Source organism: Rattus rattus, chromosome 3, assembly GCF_011064425.1.
Source record: "Rattus rattus isolate New Zealand chromosome 3, Rrattus_CSIRO_v1, whole genome shotgun sequence".
Taxonomy (NCBI): domain Eukaryota; kingdom Metazoa; phylum Chordata; class Mammalia; order Rodentia; family Muridae; genus Rattus; species Rattus rattus.
Genome location: NC_046156.1, coordinates 101,620,616 through 101,641,834, shown reverse-complemented (window position 1 = coordinate 101,641,834; position 21,219 = coordinate 101,620,616).

Below are 21,219 nucleotides of genomic sequence, written 5' to 3'. Positions count from 1 at the left end.
TAGCCAGAGCAATCAGACAACAAAAGGAGGTCAAAGTGATACAAATTGGAAAGGAAGAAGTCAAAATATCACTATTTGCAGATGGTATGATAGTATACTTAAGTGACCCCAAAAGTCCCACCAGAGAACTACTAAGCCTGATAAACAGTTTCAGCAAATTGACTGGATATAAAATTAACCCAAACAAATCAGTAGCCTTCCTCAACTCAAAGGATAAACAGGCTGAGAAAGAAATCAGGGAAATGACACCCTTCACAATAGTCCCAAATAACATAAAATACTTCCGTGTAACTCTAACCAAGAAAGTTCTATGACAAGAACTTCAAGTCTCTGAAGAAAGAAATTTAAGAAGATCTTAGAAGATGGAAAGACCTCCCAGGCTCATGGATTGGCAGAATTAATGTATCAGAAATGGCCATTTTGCCAAAAACAATCTACAGAGTCAATGCAATTCCCATCAAAATTCCAACTCAATTCTTCATAGAGTTAGAAAGAGCAATTTGCAAATTCATTTGAATAACAAAAAAAACTCAAGATAGCAAAAACTATCCTCAACAATAGAAGAACTTCTGGGGGAAACACCAGCCCTGACCTCAAGCAGTATTACAGAGAAAAAGTGGTAAAAAAAAAAAAAAAAAAAACAAACAAACAAACAAAAAAACCTGTATGGTATTGGTACAAAGACAGGCAGGTAGATCAGTGGAATAGAATTGAAGACCCAGAAATGAACCCACACACCTATGGTCACTTGATCTTTGACAAAGGAGCTAAAACCATTGAGTGGAAAAAAGATAGCATTTTCAACAAATGGTGCTGGTTCAACTGGAGGTCAGCATGGAGAAGAATTCAAATCAGCCCATTCTTATCACCCTGTACAAAGCTTAAGTCCAAATGGATCATAAAACCAGATACACTCAAACTAATAGAAGAAAAAGTGGGGAAGAGGTTTGAACACGTGGGCACTGGGGAAAATTTCCTGAACACAGCACCAATGGCTTATGCTTTTAAGATCAAGAACTGACTAATAGGACTTCATAAAACTGCAAAGCGTCTGTAAGGCAGAGGACACTGTCATTAGGACAAAATGGCAACCAACACAATGGGAAAAGATCTTTACCAATCCTACATCTGATAGAGGGCTAATATCCAAAATGTACAAAGAACTCAAGAAGTTAGACTCCAGAGAGCCAAATAACCCCATTAAAATGGGGTACAGAGCTAAGCAAAGAATTCTCAGTTGAGGAATATTGAATGGCTAACAAGTACCTAAGGAAATGCTCACCATCCTTATTCATCAGGAAAATGCAAATCAAAACAACTCTGAGGTTCTACCTCACACCAGTTAGAATGGCTAAGATAAAAAACTCAGGTGACAGCAGATGCTGGAGAGGATGTGGAGAAAGGAATACTCCTCCATCGTTGGTGGGATTGCAAACTGGTACAACCACTCTGGAAATCAGTCTGGAGGGTCCTCAGAAAATTGGACATAGTACTACCTGAGGACCTAGCTATACCTCTCCTGGGCATATACCCAAAAGATGCTCCAACATATAACAAAGACACATGCTCCACTATGTTCATAGCAGTGTTATTTATAATAGCCAGAAGCTGGAAAGAACCCAGATGCCCTTCAACACCTCTGTTGGATTAAAAAAATGTGGTACATTTACACAATGGAGTACTACTCAGCAATCAAAAACAATCACTTCATAAAATTTAGAGACAAAAGGATGGAACAAAAAAAAACATGGTATGCACTCACTGATAAGTGAATATTAGCCCAAAAGCTTAAATTACCCAAAATAAAATCCACAGACCACATGAAGCTCAAGAAGGAAGACCAAAGTGTATATGCTTCAGTCCTTCTTAAAAGGGGGAACAAAAATATTCATAGGATGGAATATGGAGACCAAGTTTGGAGCAGAAACTGAAGAAATGGGTATACAGCACATTTATATACAGCCACCAAAGCTAGATAATATTGATGAAGCCAAGAAGTGCATGCTGACCGGAGTTTGACGTAGCTGTCTCCTGAGAGACTCAGCCAGAGCATATCAAATAGAGGCAAATGCTAACAGCAAACCATTGAACTGAGAACAGGGTCCCTGTTGGAGGAATTAGAGAAAGGATTGAAGAAACTAGAGGGACTTGCAACCCCATAAGAACAACAATACCAACCAACCAGAGCTCCCAGGGACTAAACCATCCAAAGAGTACACATGGACAGACCCATGGCTCCAGCTGCATTTGTAGCAGAGGATGGCTTTGTTGGGCACCAAGGGAAGGAGAAGCCCTTTGTCCTGCCAAGGCTGGATCCTCCAGTGCAGAGGAATGTCAGGGGGTGGGAAGGGGGTTGTTGGAGAGGGGGAACATCCTTGTAGAAGAAGGGAAGGGGGATAGGATAGGAGGCTTATGGCCTGGAAACCGGGAAAGGGAATAACATTTGAAATGTAAACAAAAAAATCCCCCCCTAAAAAGATTTCTCCACAGCGAAGTTATACAACAAAGCCATTGCTTAGACCAAGTTGTGCAGTGGATGGCCTGCTTTTGTTCTAAGCCAGGACCGAGTGTCTGAACCAGTTTCATAATTGGAAATATATAGGCTTTAAGCTAATTAGCATATTTAATTCTCACCCACCACTTTAAAAGCAACCCACAATTTACACCCATGATTTTTAGCTGTAACGGATTTCATAAAAGAGCTCCCTTCTCCACAGTGACTCACTTTAAAGGCTTGTGGTGACTGCTCAGTGGACAAAGCACTCCCAGGGTGTGCATAGGGGGCAGAGTTCAAATCCCCTGGAATGAAAAGGGAATGAAAGAGGAGCCCTGGCAGACGGTAAGGGCGATGCCTCAAACAAGGTGAAAGGGGATGGCTGACATCCTAGGTTGTCCACTGACCTCCGTGCTTGCACCAGGACATACACATGTGCACCCCCGCCCCACCCTTGCTGCTCACACACATACCACACCCACCAAGTTTTTCAAATTCATTCATTTGGGGAAGAAAAATGTCCATAATTTGTGTGAAATTCTGGTTTAGATGATAGTTAGCAACAAATACCTATTAAGTCCTATTTGTATTTGAAATATCATTGCTGTAGCCACACAATGATAAAAATTATATAAGAAATTTAATTACACCATTCCCTCCTTAGGATAAAGAAGGCCAATGTACAATGTGTTTTCCCATCAAAGGTTTGCTCTTTTGTTTTTTGTTTTGCCAACCTCCAAATGCTCTGCAATTGCAAAATCTATTAAATCTGTAACTACTGTTCACTTTGGAGGTGTTGATTTTGGTTCATGTGAACACATTTTTCAAAGAGTTGCATAGTAACAGATTTTCAGTATCCTTTTAAAATTGTCTTCTTGTGAGAAAATACCCATCTCTTGCCCCCCTCACTGCTTCTCCCGTATCATAAGGCTTTCCCTGTGACTTTTCTCAGTGCGTTACTTGTCAATCATATTCTGACTCCACTTGCCCTTTCAACCAGTCTTAACTTTGAATTTTCCCATTTCCTAGCCATTACTTTCTACAGAAAAATCAAAATACAGCAACAGAAGGGAGTTTGAGTGTTGGGATCTATTTCTGATTTGTAAGTTCTGCACCATACCTGCCTACTTATGTACTCTGAAAGTTGTGTTCCGACCTAATCTGTCTTTTTATTTTTGTATAAAAGTATCGAAAAGTATCTGGCTTAACCAGATACTTAACAGTTCATGGTTCTGTCAAGGTATTAGAGTGGTTTTCTTGAAAAAACATTTTTCCTTTTGCATTTCCAGGATTTTTTTCTTTCAGCTGAACCCAAGATACCACTTCAGCACTATTGAGATGGGAATCCAAAGAGAGGAAAATTCAATGTTAGTAAGTTATATTCAGTCATTTGCTTAGGGATGGCATCACCTTTGAAGCGAGGCAAAACAAAAAGGTTTTATATGGAGTTTCACTGTGCCTGTTACAGAAATTCTCAAGGTAGCTAATGGGATTATTTTAGTTAGGTTTTCTATTGCTGCAATGAAACACCAAGACCAGTTGGGGAGGAAAGGGTTTATTGAGCTTATACTTACATAAAGTATATCAGTTCCATAAAGTATACTCCCATAAAGTTCACCATCGAAGGATATCAGGGTAGGAACTCAAACGGGAAGGAACTTGGAGGCAGGAGCTGATGCAGAAGCCACGGAGAGGCGCTGCTTACTCGCTTGCTCCTTATGGTTTGCTTTGTTATAGAACCCAGGGCCACCAACCCAGGGATAGCACCACCCACAAGGGGCTGGGCCTCCCTCGTCAATCACTAATTAAGGAAATGCTCTACAGGCTTGTATACAACTGGATCTTAGGGAGGCATTTTCTCATCTAAAGTTCACTCCTTTCAGATGACTCCAGCTTGTGTCAACTTGACATACAACTAACCAGTACAGGTGCGGACCTAAGAGATTGCCATAAGACTTGTGAGAGTGGCCATAAAGAGTCCCATTACCCTCCCACTGTAGGGAAAGCCATTCATCCAAGGATCAGTCACAGGCACACTACTTCAGAGGAAGCTAACATGAGTCAAGTCATAAAGGAAAGCTTACCTGTTGGGTGGCATGCACAGAAAGAAGTAGCTATAAATCCTTAAAGATTTAAAAAGTAATATAGTTCGTCATCTAACCAATTATATTTTATTTCCTCAATTTTGTGGGTTATTTATTTGAGTGTAATAAATAGTTTCTGTAACTGTGCATAATAATGGGAGTTACAAACTAAGACTGTCTCTCCTTATCTTTACGCAGATGACATAAGACGCAACCTGACCTAGCTATAATTACAAGACAGATACAATATAGACAACGCATTGGATCCTGATCAGCAGAGCCCAGAAGAACAAATGATGGGCAATTCATGAACTATTGAATATTCTCACGTGCCCAATCACACCAGCAAAACACCTGCAGGGATGGCTAACATCTAGCACCTAGGAAGAACCAATTTTGGACATGTGTACCTGTGAAAGAGGTTAGTTAGCCTTTCTGGAAGAGATTAACCTTTATATCAGTGAAGAAGACTCTCCTTCCAATATGAGTGGCACCCCTCTCTCTCCTTTTAGATTGGGATACGCATCTTCGGCGGCTTGCAAGCATCACAGCTCTTAATTCTAGGGCCTTCAGATTGACACTTGCCACACCCTCTCCTTCCCAACAGCCTTTTCCTGATCCTTAGATCCATACTGTTGCCAAACTACATCTACAGCACTGTTTCTGCAGCCTGTACACAGTACATGCTGGCTCTATTCAAATCATGGTGTCCATCCATCCATCCTTTCTGTGTCTATCTGTGTAGGTTCCTTTCTCTCCAGAGCCCTGAGTGTCAAGACTCTCAGGTCATGCACTGCCAGAAAAGTAGAGAGAGGAAAAATCTCTAAGCTTTTTTTTTTTTTGAAAGTCACTTTGCATGTACTTCTCTGGTGAACTCTCATATTCTGGAACATTGGTATATTAATAGCCTACATTACTTTAAAAGTTCACTCTATGAAATTCTCAAAGAACGAATAAGAAAAAAAAACTGAAAAGTTTTCAGTTAGTGCTCCATTTGGGGCAATAAGATTCATCCTTAGACATTACGCTAGGCAAATCCTGCAGTAGGTGAGTTTAGAGCATAAATGTGCAATGATTTGTCCTGGGCTGTGGTCCTGTGAGCAGACTTGGGGGAGAAAACAGACTCAGGGCAAAGAAGGGACTAAGGCAGATTACCTTAGTAACCTGGGTAAGCAGGACAGGCTACAGGGCGGAAGAGAATCGCCCAGGCTGACCTTTGCCGTCTGAAAGTGCTGTGCATTCCTTAGCATTGCCCTTGCTGTTCACGAAGCATCGTGCAGTCATTCAGGCCAGCATGAACGACCTGTCTGAGCTGTGCTGCTCAGGTGTCTGGGCTGCTGAGTGACACATGACTATAGACCTGATCTAAATTTGGAAGCTTCTCTCTCTTTGCAAGAGATGTCAGATATAACACACACACACACACACACACACACACACACACACACACACACACACACACACACACAAATGACCTTCAGTTCACCCATCCAACCCTTCCCTGCACATCACACACCCCTCCCTGAGGAGTCTGCCGACGAATTTTAGCCCCAAACAAGAAACAGGCCTCAGAGGTAATTTCAGGATTTCATCTCTCGGGAGGCACAAAGCTACTTAAAATTTCTATAAAAGAGCAAAGTCTAAGCGACTTTGGATTTTAGTCGGCTAGGCGTCTAGTGCAAGGATTGTACCTGGCAGGCTAACTCATGAGGAGTGGGCAAGAGGGCAGCAGGAAGGCCCCTGGTTCACCTACTGTTCTGCTGTTATATCCGTCTGGTTCTAACACCCTGAGGGGCTCAATGGAGACGTCACTACGCAGCATAACTTATGGTTACTGTGGTAGTCAGTGCAATGTCATCAGTGCAGCGTCTGTAGCAAAACAGACCTAGTAATACCACACGCCCCACACAGTAGTAAGAAATAAGTTGAATGCTGTGTAGGAAAATGCTCTTGTTATAAAGTGCTGTGCAAATGCTTATTAGATCTATTGCCTTCCGTAGCAAAAAATTACAGGTTTGTTATAATTTGGCCTTTAAGTACTAAAATGGCATAGCTATGAAAACATCATGAAATTCTAGTCTTTGTCATGATTTCTTAGCCTGTTACTTACATCTCCTCTGTGTTTCTTCCACCCTCAACCCCCCAACTTTGTAGGAACCCGCTGATCAAACAACAACGCTCTTGGCAGGGGCTACTTTATTTTTCCAAAGTCTATGATACCTTAAGATCTCCTCTAAAATGACTTGATTCTATGATTATGTTGTTTTTGAAACATTTCCCGTAGCGAGGACTCACTGCTGCTTTGAAACTGTATATGTGATCAAAAAAATATTTGGAGGGAACAACTGAGCAGCAAGCTATCTTTGAAATAGGGCTGGTATCTGAGTTAGTGTCCTGGTACTCAAGCTTGGCCTGTGGGAGCTGGAACTCACTCATAACCATTGCATTGTTACTGTACAAAATGAGCAAGATGACCCTGAACATTCAAGAGCTCTTCTCAGAGGTGCCTCTGTGGACCACCGCCCTGTTTTTCTATCTAAAGTGTCTGAGGTTTTCCTTTTGTTCCATATAAAACATGAGCTTTCCAAAGAAGTCAACCTCTAAGGCTTTCTTCAAACCTGAGTTCACACTTTGTACATCTTCTTTTTCAACAAATCTTGTGTCCTGTAAGGTGAGCATTAAAACATGGCAGTTGTCTCTAAGAGTTTCATCTAACTGCAGAAATCCAGCTTATACACTAAGGGAGCCAGAAGACATTCCTAGGTCTGGATAGCTATGTATTTAAATTCTCTGTGTCTGATAGACACAGTATGTTTCCCTTAAGGATAAGCCATGCTCTGTTACATTAACAGACTGTTGAATCTCAGTGGCTAGCAGATCAAAGACCTGTCTCAGGCTAATGAATACCTGCAGCTATTGTCTGGATTTTCCTTTACATAATACTTTGGGGAGTTTAGTCTTCTCCTATCTTGTGATACACCTCTAACCATGTAGTTTCCAGAGTTACCGAGACAGGAGAGGAATGAAGGTGTCCCCGGCTCTGAAATGCCTTAGCATGGGAGTGACACGTGTTAGATAATTTCCTCAAGGCATTGGTCAGAATGAACCAAGTGGTCTTAGCCAATTGCTGGTCAACTGGAAAGTAGGGAAGAGCTAGGGAGTGGAGCCACCATTGCTTCTACAAGCACCTCTGCTTCCACTGAAGTCCTATTCCGAATTTTGGACTTGGATCTCGTTCTGGTTTCCCAGAGAGAAAACAAGAGACTACTGTTGCCTTCTTTCTCTGCCTGGTGCCTTGTACTCAACATGGCCGCCCTGAAGATGAGGCTTACTGAGCTGGGAGACTCAGCTGAGCCTCAAATCTTTATCCTTTAACATTCTGTAGCTTCTGAGATTAAACTTAATTCTCGAGTTATATATTCCCACTTTAAAAGCTTCAAACACAGCAGTTATTTGTATACAAAAACAGACTGGACATCTAAGGACTGTTTGCCCTTACATTCTAATAATGGTTTAATTTTATTAAGATTATTAAAAAAAAGCCTCACTCTTTCTTGGTTTTTTGTTTCACCAAATTAGGCTGAAATTGCTAAATAGGTTGATTTATTTGTTTGTTTGTTTGTTTGTTTGTTTATTGAAAGAAAATACTCTCCTTTGAGCTTTCCATTTGAAGGAGAGGGGCGGAAACAGCCAAGAATATGGTTCTCAAGCTTCCTAACGCTGCTTTAGTTTCATTTAATTTGATTCCTTTGATGAAGGTGCTCATGCTGTGATCCCTCCCAACCATATGTTTATTTACATTGCTACTTCATAGCTGTAATTTTGATTCTGCTATAAGTCACAATGTAAACTCTGTTTTCTGTAAAAGGGTCATTGGAATCCCAAAGAGATTATGACCCACAGATTGAGAACCCCTGGCTCGGCAGTCTAGACCAGTTAGTTCTTCCCACTCTTTCTTCCTGCTGCCCATGTAAACCTGGCCATATGTGTAGTCGAAGCCCTTCAGTTTTCTCTCGGCCCTCCTGGCTGACATTTACCCCTACTGTGAGTCATATAACAATTCATGTGCTCCATTACACATTGTCACCCAGTGCTATGAATTGAGGTTCCTCCTTTAGGGTATCAACGTACCCAACTCAATTCTATGCTCTGGTCCTGGAGCAGATACCCCACAAATATTCACAGAAAGCAAACGCAAGAATGCCCTGTGCCAGGCTTTAACACCAGAAAAGAAAAACAAAGCACACGAGGAATGGAGAGAGGCGACAAGATCAACATGGTGTGTCTCGATGTTCCCTGAGATGGGGAGACGCACATGGGCATTTATTATAATGTCCTCTCTACTTCTGTGTGCTGGTTTGAAACCTTTTATAAAACTTTGAATAATATCAAATAATCCAATGTTTTGTTTAAGGGGAAAAAACCAACTTTAATGGAAGAGTTGGTTATTATTGGAAGATCTCCTGCCGCAGATGGTTGAGAAGACTGCATTCTAATCGGTTGAATTTACAACAAGGAGATTATAAATTAGCCTACAATCATTTTTGACTCCCAGCTTGCTATAGTGTTTTTGAGCCCCAAACTCTGTGGGGCTCCATTCACGGTCGATGTTAGTGCTCTCAGGTTGGTATGGCCCCAGTTCCGGCTCTGGTTCTGGCTCTGGTTCTGGCTCTGGTTCTTGTTCTGGCTCTGGTTCTGGTTCTGGTTCTGGCTCTGGTTCTGGCTCTGGTTCCGGCTCTGGTTCCGGCTCTGGTTCTGGCTCTGGCTCTGGCTCCGGGTCCAGGTCTGAGTCCGAGTCCAGTCCCGGCTTTGTAACCTGCCCTTTTTTCCTGCAAAGTTCTGTTCTCTTTGTGCTACTCACAAATCAGGATGATTTTCTCACGCTATTTCTGCAAATCTTCATAGAATACTATTTGGTTTTATCAGCTGAGCCAGAAGCATATCCTCCTCACCCCCTTTGTTCTCTATACCCTCCTTACATGTGAAATCACTTGTGAAATAGCATTTGTATTTTAATATAGTTTCTTAATCACAGGTGTGAGAGCAGTCCTCATGTATCCTGTACTTAATGTATCCTGCTATTAATATCTTTTGTTTGTTGGGTTGGTTGGTTTGGTTGGATTTTGTTTGGTTTTCAAGACTGGGTTTCTCTTTGTAGCTTTGGTTATCCTGGGACTGGCTCTGTAGACCTGGCTGACCTCAAACTCATAGAGATCTGCCTGTCTCTGCATCCTGTCTTCCCAGTGCTGGGATTAAAAGTGTGTTCCACCACTCCCTGGTGTTTTTAACACCTTAATGTTGGTACAGTATACAGGACTAATTAATTAAATGGGCAATTACTATTAAGTCTATATTTCATTCAGACTTTCTTGATTTTGATTCGATACCCCACCCAAGATGCACCCATTATATTTGCTGGTTGTGGGGGGTGGAGGAACCCCAAGTGAAGGAAGTTCTGGGTGAATGTGTGGTGTTGACATGTTCAGAGGGAAATGTGTGGAATGAGAAATGTCCAGTGGGAAATTCTGCTCCATTTGTGTATTGATTGTGTATGCAGAAGATGCCCAGCATAACTTCTTACAGAGTGGAGACTGCACCCCTTGAATGCAACTGCTCCTGCTGAGATGAGTTGAATCTGTCTCCTTGCTCCAGTGTCTTTAACCCTCATTAACCCAGTGCCTTTGCTTATCTATGTGTAACCCCACCTCCCTGTTCAACACCTTAGTAAGTATGCTGAGCTTCCGGGGGGCTCACATATCTCCTTCTGAGAGCCTGGTCCCAGGTTTGTATCCGTCCAATTGTCTCTCTCTCTCTGTCTGTCTGTCTGTCTCTTTTTTCTTCATTTCCTTACTATCCCCAAGTCAAGACCAATTCTCTGGAGGCTGAACAAAAACTTTGCAGATGATCATGTGTGAAATAATTTTTTTAATGAAAAGCATTTTTGAGATTATAACTTATGCTTCTCCAAACTGTTCCATATATTCTCCCCCACAAATTCCTGGCCTCTTTTTCCATGGTTATTGCACACATATATGTATTTATATGTGTGTGTGTGTGTGTGTGTGTGTGTGTGTGTGTGTGTGTATTGCCCTAACTATAACCTGCTGAGTCCATACAATGTTACTTGTGTGTATGTTTTCAGGATTGAGTGCTTAGCACTGGGCTACAAATTGGTGTGCTCCCCCCCAACCCCCGGTGGAGGAGCACCTCTCATCCCTGGAGAGAACTACCTCTCCCACTCCCAGCTTTCCTCAGTTTCCTGTAGCTCTTTGTGTAAAGTTGAGGTCTGACAGGCTTTTCCTTGTAAATGAACATTTGTTTTCACCTCTAAGCTACAATGTCAAACCAATGATTTTTTGAATATTCATATATTGGTACCCCACAGAAAACAAATAAATAATAAGTAAACAAATAAAAAATTTAAGGATCCAAACCATTGCACCCTGACTGAGCAAGATGGAGACCTGGCCCGGGAAAGCTGCTCAGGAAATGGCTGTTTGCAGCTTACCAGACTCAAAGCGGCCTGCTTGGCCTAAGCACAGGCTGAACAATCATGCCAAGACCCAATCAAATCCTGGCGTGCTAGCCACACCGTCTTCACCTTGAGGTCCTGACATTACCGCCACTCTTTCCACTGCGATTGCCAGTCACTGCTGCAGCAGAGAGGATTCTGGTTAAAACCCTGTGTGGGCCATGAGACGGACTGATAAAGCAGTTTGTAGCCACACAGGCTTCCTGTGCAGCAACTTAGTAAAACTCCATTGAAGTGCCTCAGAGAAACGCTGACTCCCGAAAAGTAGGGGCAGTGGAAAGTGAGCTGAGAGCTGTTCACTGACAGAGAGGGTCGCCACAGGAGAAAAAAGGAACCACCGAGAGAGAGAGAATGGAAGATATAGGAGCTGAAACTCCAAAAAGCAGGACACGTTTGGGCCCTAAATCCTGCTGAGAATAGGGTTAGAGATGGAGAACCCAGCTTAGCATATGAGTGGGTTTTTCTTCAAGAGATCTAACTGCATCTGGTATTCTGAGAGGCCAAGCCGGATCCTCTGGGAAGAGGCATAACTCATACTTTATATTCTGATTTGTTAAACTGGTCACCCCACTGGGTGAGTATATGATGATCAAAATGGGGACCCCCGAAGATATTCACAGACTGTACATATGTTATGTAGAAAAGGGCTTTAATATGAAGGATGATAGCAGGCTCCCTGTCTTAGCCCAGCATCATCACAGGTGTCTTTACAGGAGGAGCAGGGAAGCCTAAGGTTGAAAAGGACAACGTTATTACAGACACAGAGAAAGAGACGGGACAGCACACAGCTGGTCCTGTAAATGGACGGAAGCTAAGCCAAGAAAGTTCTCTCTCTCCAAAGGCGTGGTCAAGGAGGTAGTTCCTCCCTAAGAGGAGGCCCCCTCTTTGACCTCGGCCCAGACTGCGGGGGGGGGGGGCAGACTGTTGACACACCAAACGGTAAGATGGTCAACCCACGATGCTTCGAGGCTCGAAGCTGGCGGTGATTTGTTTGGAACAGAGACCTAACCTAAGTCTGTTGGTGAGGCAGAGACTAAGCCAGAGATAAACAGACTCCCGAAAACTACAACTCAACTCCTAACCATCACCGCGCAAAACTGGACAAAAACAGGAGCTGCCGAGTAGAGGGGAAAGCAAACCATCGGGAGGTTTCACTGGCGCTGTCCCATATAAAACAAGTCACAAGACAGACCACATGATGGAAAACTCGGGGAGAAGCGATTGGGGACGGTTGGTCCAGACACTCGAATTAGCAAAGCTACACAGCTGTGATTCATATGACTTAATGAGCTTATTTAATGGAAAGAGGGGTTTTTTTTTTTAAAAAAAAATTAAGAATTGCATAGAGAATTCGAATCTTGCAAAAAGGAAACATTTTTGAAGTAGAAAACAAAAAAGTAAAAGATATTAAAAATTTAACATTATAAACTGAATGACGGGTTTGCTAACAACATATACATGGAAGCAGAGAGGATTTGTGTACTTTAAGACAGCCAACAAAAAAAATCTCAACTGAACCATGAGAGGAAAATAGTGGAAATAAAAAGGTTTGGAAACACTTGTTTGTGATATTGGCTATTATTTTTAAGATAGAGGACTGGAGACCCAGCCCAGTGGTAGAGCAGTTGCTGGGCATACAGAAGGATCTAACATTGAGCCCTAGAATTAAAAAAAAAAAGACAAAACTCTAATATTTATGGAGGTCTGGAATTTCAGCATGGAGGAGGAGAGAGAGCAGGAGAGGGAGAAGAGAGAATTTTCTAAACTGATGGGAAATATCAAGCTAGAGGCTCAAGAGACTCAGCAAATGAGAGCCCAGCAACACGAGCCATGACAAACAAAAAACAAGCAAACGAAGACCCAAGACACTACTGAAGACGGAGAAGGAGAGGGAGAATAACAGAGACAGAGGGTTTCTTTTCTCCACAGAAAAGACCAATCGCAGGAAGATGTCAATTATTTCTAAGCTAGTTCGTAAGTTTAATGTACAAGCAGTACTAAGTAATTTTCCCAAACTTTGAAAAATTATAGGATTTACTCAAAAGAATAAATAAGCAATAAGAGAAAGAGAAATTGATTAAGAAGTGATTAGGAAAACCTAACCTATCAAATACTAATACACACACACACACACAGGATCACACATACACACAGGAACACATACATGCATCCATACATGAACACATACATACATACATACATACATACATACATACATACATACATACATACTTAGGAGAACACTGCATGAGACTGCCATGGTAGCACATGTCTGTGACCCTAACACTCATGAGGCTAAAACAAAACAAAAGGGTCAGGAGTTTGGGGTAGCCTGGGCTCTACTGAATTGTGAGCTAGTTTCAACTTCAGAGCCAGATACTGTGTCACAAAACAGGAAAGAAATAAAATACAAACAAAAGAAAACGAAGAAGAAAAGAACACAATATTAACATGTGAATTGGAAGATTCTGAAATGAGTGGAATGCATATAATGTCTAGAGTCCGACAGACAATTTCGGGTCTTGGGGGCAACACAAGGTTTTATGTAAGGAGGCAAGTATAACTGCGAAGCCATGTGTGAAGGGGTAAGGTTGGGTCCTCACACCAAATGATGGGGTTCATTTGAAATCAGCCAGGACTTAAATGTAAGAATAAGTTCTAGAAAAGACTGGAAGTAAATTATTCTATGACCTGGAATGGGACAATTCTTACAAATTATAACTTAAAACCTAGAAGCAATAGGAAAGAGATACTTTAGCATATGGTACATGTATATTATGTGTATGTGTGCTTGGGTTGTGTATGTGTGTCATACAAACCCCATGTCTGTACTGTACATGTGTGTTATGCTGGGATATATCTACAGTATAAGGCACGTGTTCTACCATCAGCCTGCACCCTAAACCTTGTAAATTACTCTCCAATTAAAAGACTGTTTAACTTTACTCAATAAGAAAAGCAATTAAAGATACAATGAAATATAATTATTATCTTAGGGTTGGCAAAAATCTGCAAGCATGACAACGCACTCCCCTGACAAGGCTGAAGGAAGACAGACACTGTCAGGTACCGTCATTGTGGATGCAGGATGGCGAAAGCTGGCAGAGGATACTCTTACGTCTAGAAACGGTTTCCTAACCTTACTGGAGAAAGCTTATCAGTACGAAGCTATTTGCTGCAGGATTCAGGGAATAACAAACGACAACCTAAACGTCTACCAGTGGTTAGGTAAACAAAAGCAAGTATCCAAGACTGGCCATGCTAAAGTTCACTGAGCAATATCAACGTCACAGAGTGTGTTAGCTAAGAACACACACCTTGAAATAGACTTCAGGAAAGGGGGGGAGGGGAAGGGGAGGGGGGGGGGAAGGGGAGGGGGGGGAAGGGAAGGAGGAGAGGGAGGGAGGAGGAGGAGGGAGGCGGGGGGGGGGAGGGAGGGATGGGGGGGGAGAAGGGGGAGGAAAAAGGAGAGAAGGAGAGAGAGGGAGGGAGAGAGGGAGGGAGGGAGGGAAAGGGAGGGGGAGAGAGAAGGAGAGGGAAGGAGGGAGAGAGGGAAAGAGGAGGGAGGGAGAGAGGGAGGGAGAGAGAGGGGAGAAAGGGAGAGGGAGGGAGGGAGAGAGGAAAGGAAAGGGGAGAGAGGGAGAGGGGAGGAGGAGAAAAGGAGGGAGAGGGGGAGAGAGAGAAAGAGAGGGAGAGGGGGAGGAAGAGAAAGGGAGGGAGAGGGGGAGAGAGAGAAAGGGAGGGAGAGAGGAAGGGAAAGGGGGAGAGAAGGAGAAAGAGGAAGAGGGAGAAAGAGAGGGAGGGGGAGAGAGACTTATCTGTGGACAGTACTACAGTCTATCAACTTCAGGAGTAAAAGAGAGACATAGAGTCTCTAAGGAATTTATGGCTGAGGATGACTTGTGTATTCTGTGGGCAGACACAGTATGAGAACCATGGAGGGAGTCTCCAGGAAGAAAGCTTCCAGAAATGAGCAGGAGCGAACACTTTCGTGACCAACCCGCCTTCCCGTCCACGATTCACATTCAAACAGTCAATCTAACTTATAAAATGTACAAGCTGGTTTGAGACATCTGTGGGGCAGAACTCCCTGTATGCTGTCCCTGTCCAGGACGTCTCTCACCAGAACAGTGCCCTGAGGTTAAGCTCTTGCTCCTGTCGACTTTAACTATTTACACTCGATACAAATGTCATTGTGTAAGTCGGGTCGTGCAAAAACACTTCCCATATGGTACACCATGTGGCATTTAAGTTGCCCCAGTTTAAGAGTCATTTCTATTGCACAAGTAAGGAAACAGCTTCTAAGATGCTAAAGATATGCAGGATCCCATGGATGAAACATGGTGGTAGACTGGCCCTGACTCATCGTTCCCTAATTAATGGTGACAAATGTCACACCTTCCCTCCCATCGTAAAGTTAACCCTCTCATTAGGAAAGGTCCTATTAGTCTTGGCACCAAAAGTAGATCTTGTCAGGTTTTTTTTTCCCCTTGTCCCTCAGATAAGAGTTGAAGGCAAAAGGAAACTTCTCCGGTCAGTCATTCTGAGGTATTGAGATTAGAATGACAGCCTTGTTGAGGTACTCTTAATGCCAGATCTATACAAATACAGATGATGGTGAGGAAGGAGTGGCGAAGAGGAGGTGTCCCTGGAGTGACTCGACATTGCTCTAAATGGATCCTGCCTCACCCAATGATCATCCTTCTCCCCTCTGTCTCCCATCCGATGAAGAGTAGCGTCTGACTGCTAGGCAGAAGCTACTTTGTACCTACTTTTTGGTCACGTAGTTGTCAATTCTCTCCACTTGTCGCTTGCCACTCATGCCTCCCCTGAGGCAGATTACATGTGTCTGTGTGGGTTTGAGCATCCACAGTGTTGGTGGGCCCCGCCCTCTCCAATATGGAATCTAACTCTGGAAAAAGATGTCTTCCATAAAAAAAAAACAACAACAAAAATCCTGGACAAAGGTGTGTGCTGCTCATGGGGAAATGGTGTGCAGAAGACGCAGATAAGACTAAGCAATGATGCCATAGAGTGCATTTCAGAGGTATCCCTAGTGCCAAGACCTAGCAACAACATTTCTGTACAAGTGACAATCCAAAGCCTTCTTTGCTGGGCAGTAAACCCTGTGAGCATTAATTGAGTCCCTTTTCACATTCAGCTAAAAACGTGTTAGAAGAAGGATTTAAACTGCAGAATCTCCCCACTCTGTGTGTGTGTGTGTGTGTGTGTGTGTGTGTGTGTGTGTGTGTTTGCCCCTGCGTGCGCACATGCCCCATTATCATAAGGAAACCCTCAGTAGATTTAAGCCTAGTGAGGGCTCCTCATTTCTGTTCATTTGTTTTCTACCACATTGCCCTTCAAGCAGAAGAGCAGATTACAAAGAAATTATGTCTTAAAAAATCATTTTTGACCATATCAGCTTTTGTACTTGTAAACAAGACATGCTTTGCAATGATAAAAAAAAAATCAGAACTAGAGGAGGAAGCTGTTAGCAATTAGCTCATCTGCCGTGATCATGGTGACAATGGCTATACAGTACCATTTCTGTTAATGAATTGAAAATAATGGCACAAAACTCAAGAGGCTCCTGGCTTTCAGTCATTTATGTCTTGTTGGTTATTGTTTTCTTTGTCTTCACCATGACAACTCTGAGTACACGAGCTCAAATATAAAAGAACTATGGAGAGGTTTTTTTTGTTGTTTGTTTTGTTTTTCGAAGAGAGCCTTTTCATAGCTACAATGCCATTCCATCAGGAATTAGCTGAAGACGCTTTCTGAGGACTGCTTGAAATTGCATAACAGACATAATTGTAAAGGCACATTTTGTAAATGAAGAAAGCATTTGCCCTTTGGCTGTATAAATGAGGTGACTTTGGTATCTTGGCATTGCTCAGTGATTGAGGCCAGCACGTGATCGATCACCTATGACTGGGGATGCACAGTCCTCTGTGATGTACTGGGGATACATGGCCCTCAGTGACCGGGGTTGTACATGGATGGAGATGCACAGCCTTCGGTGTCTGGAGAGGTACCTGGATGGGGATGTGTGGCTCTCATCCTCCTCATTAGTCCAATTTCAGAGTCATTGTTTGGGCCGTGGACACTAGCATCCTTTTTTTCTTCAAGGATAACTATCACATGCTTTGACAGGAGTAAAAAAGCAAACTCGTGCTTTACTCCCAAAAACTCATGAGTGCTGCTCTCAGCCTTAGAGATGGGATCAACGACAAGAAAGCTTACCTACCAACTTTTGATACAAAAGAAATTTGCTCCTAGAATTTGGTCTTAAGTTCTCCCAAGTTCACTCTTGTATGACAAGTTCTTAACACTCATTTCACCAATGTATCCACATAAACACTGTATAAAGGCCTCAGGTTCCCAAGAATGAATGGGTGATGTAATTAGGAAGGAACATAAGCCTCAGGAAGTGGAGGGAAGATGAGAACTGTTTGGCCTCTGTCAGGATGAACATTGGCTGGCCATTTTTAAACACTCCATAAATGTATCTGTCATCTAGTCTCAGACAAAACCACCGTACAATAGGAAGATTCAGTTCAAAAAACTCACTGCAGAATTGGCACACATCCAGGTGTCACGAGTACTTGTGTCCCTGCTGTATGTATTAATTAACCAATTAATTAACATATGAACTAGTTCACAGATTAATTGGTGGGTAACTAAATAGCATCTCAAATCAGGTATGCTAATTTTTTCAAATACCAAGGGAGGGAATGATAATGTAGTAAGCACATATCTATGTAATTATTTGAATTTACAATAAACTAATATCCTATAGTTTCAAATGATATAAAACAGTACAAAAATTAATACATGTGACATTCATTCCCCCTATTTTCAATAGTAATGTCTCTTTCATAGAAACAATACTAGACTTTTTTCTTTACATAAGAACCAATTTTGAGAGAGAGAGCCAAAGAAATGGCATTGTTAAAAGGTCATCTGTCAACCATAATTACAGTCATTGAAGGACTTTTAGTTTGTGGGGACAGTTAATCCAAATTAGAGATCATACTTTTGCTCAGAATATGAATGTAATCACCTTGAGCCATCTATGAGATGTGGGATATACAATAAGGGGCCCAGGAAATAGTTCATTAGGGCTGGAGTTCAAATCCATGGCACCCATGCAAGAAGCCACGAGTAGCTGTTTGCGCCTGGAGGGTGGAGAAAAGCAGACCCCCAAGAGCTCTCTGGCTAGCCAGTTTAGTCAGTTATAAGCTTGTTTCAAAGATTAAGGTGCAGAGCAGTAGAGGGAGACATTGGTGGCTTGTTCTGGCCTCTGTGACATCCTGTGCATGCATCACACAAAGTGCAACTCACAGAGATAGATACAGACATACAAACTCACACATTCTACCTGCCCGAGAGAGACAGACAGAGAGAGAGAGAGAGAGAGAGAGAGAGAGAGAGAGAGAGAGAGAGAGAGAGAGAGACAGAAAGGGAGGGCATGTGTAAGGTTCTAGATTGAATTTAGTACAATGTAAAAAGAAAAATATAAAAACTATATTTTCAGACCAATGAACATGATTTTCCATCTTAGGTCTATGATAGGGGCAAAAAGACACTAAATATTATATAAATGAGTTATGTATAGCTTATGTGTTTGTAATGAAAAATGTTCAGACAGCACTTAGAAAAGCGATCCTTCAGAACACTAAAATGTCATTTCCTGATTCTTCAAATCAAATCGCTTTTGCCGCTCATTCCCAATTTAATCAATTAACTTACTAATTGATGTCTACTTTTTATCACCATTGTAATTAGACTACTCTGTGAATTTCTTTATTTATTCATTTATTAAGATGGGGCCTTGATGTGCTTGGCTCTTGAACTTTTGGACTCAAATGAACCTCTCACCTTAGCACTCAAGACATTGGGGACCACAAGCCTAGATCAGCATTTGGCAAATTCACTGGTTTAAAGTTGACCTGGTTTGCTCTAACTTTACATTTCTGAGAATCACGTTGTTTCTAAGCCACATGATATTACCAGCGTTTAACGTAACTGCTACTTGACACAAAAAAGAAAACAAAAGAATTAGTGAATGAAAAGAGGAAAGAGAGAAGGAAACAGGCAGGGATGGATGAGGAAGGGATGGATGGGGAAGGAGGAAAAGAGAAAGGGAGGAAGGGAAGGAAGACAAGGAAGGAAGGAAGGAAGGAGAGAGGGAGGGAGGGAGGGAGGGAGGGAGCCCATGTCGAATATTAAATGCAGATACTTAGTGTTGAATACCACGTGCTGTCACTTCATCTAAGTTTCTCAGTCAGGCTCGGCACTATTCTCAGACAAGTTCTGTAGCTCAGCTCTCTTCCCATGAAGCCCTCACTTCGAGCTGCCGACTCATGCTTCTTGCAGTTCAGGCCTGTGCCTTCTGCTGTCCTTTGGGGCTATTTACTCTCAAAAAGCCCAAGAAAATAGTTCTCTGTGAGTCTTGAAACTCATTGAAAACATACAAGGTATAGGAATAAAACTGGGCACCCAGTAATGAAAAAGTCAGGATTAGTCAGGCAAACAGATATAAAAACTCAGATGGATGGTGTATCCTCCTGAACATGAGCAAACCCTCTACCATCTGCCCTCTGGTGTCTTGTTCTCCCTGAAGAGTGTGGTGGTATAACTCAAAGACAGGAATGGCATCCACCATGGGGAAATACCTGTTCTACATTGAGTCAATAACAAATTGTCCAGAATAAAAAATTTTTTTTTATTCTTCTTGAGCCAAAGTAAGAGCTTTGAAGAAGAGAGGGCCTTAGGACCCTGGCATTACTGTTTCCTCATTGATACCTTCTGTGGAAAACTAAAATCTGACATGGATTTGATTAGAAACTGATCTGCTTCCTTCTCCCTTGGCATTTTAAATTTATATCAAAAAATATCAGAGTAAATAGGTCTCAATTATTCATTCATTCTACAAGTAGTTTCTGGATCAACCTAGAGCGATTTGGTGAGTAGTCCTTCTGCCATCAGGGCACAGACTGAAACAATCAACTGACTACAGAGACAATGCCTCTTAGTTGGGAAGAAGCTAAGTGTCCTCTCAAGAACGTAGTATTGGAGTCAGAGTGGAGGGCATGCCAGGTGATACGCCTTTAATCCCAGCACTCGAGAGTGGAGGCAGGGACAGCTTTGTGAGTTCAAGCCGACCTGGTCTACATAGTCAGTTCTAGGATAACCAGGACTACCCAGAGAAACTCTGTCTCAGAAAGCAAAAACAAAAAAAGAGAGAGAGAAAGAGAAAAAGAAAGAAATGAAGGAAGGAAGAGAGAGAGAGAGAAAAGGAAAAAACTGAGGAGAGAAAGAGAGAAAGAAGAGAGAGAGAGAGAGAGAGAGAGAGAGAGAAACATGAAAAAGTACATTTTGTTGAAGGGGAGGCAGAATCACTCTGGTCCAAGCAATATTGTGCATAAAACCTGTGAGAGAGGATAGACAACATCTGGAGGAGGACTGGGATTCTAGAAGACCCGACAGAAGGAAGCAGTGGACAGATAACTGGCAGTGACCAGGGGATTTCTTTCTTTGAAGTGTATTGAGAGGTCATTCAGGCAGTGGGTAGGGGAGATACATAGGATTCATCGTCACTCGGGCAGCCCTGTAGAAACTGTCGGGGAGAACTCTAAGACAAGAGTAAGAGCATGGGATTGTACCCATCAGCGTGTGGTAAGAACCTAGACAAGAATGTTGCTGAGAAGAATTTAATACGTATTTGGACTACTTGATGGGACTGTATGCCTGGATATGGGAAGACCCAAGAAACGACTTGGTTTCTGTTGGAAAATCCGAAGTTTTATTTATGGGTCTAATGAGGAAAGATGGAGCTCCTGGGGAAAAGCCTGAGGTTGCTGAGATATAGTTTAGGGATAAGAAACTCGAGACAAGCCATTTCCAGAAAGAACCACGTTCCTGGCGCAGAAGTATGGAGGCCACCCCAGCACATGGCCTTGTTGGTCGGGTGGACAGACAGTTGGAGATGGGGTTCCCGTGGGTATCAGCTGTCCTTTCAAGGAAAACATCTGATAACTTTTCAAGCTCCAGGTGACTGTGAGTGAAGCTTGTAACTTGAGGAGAGAGAAGGGATCGCTTTCCGC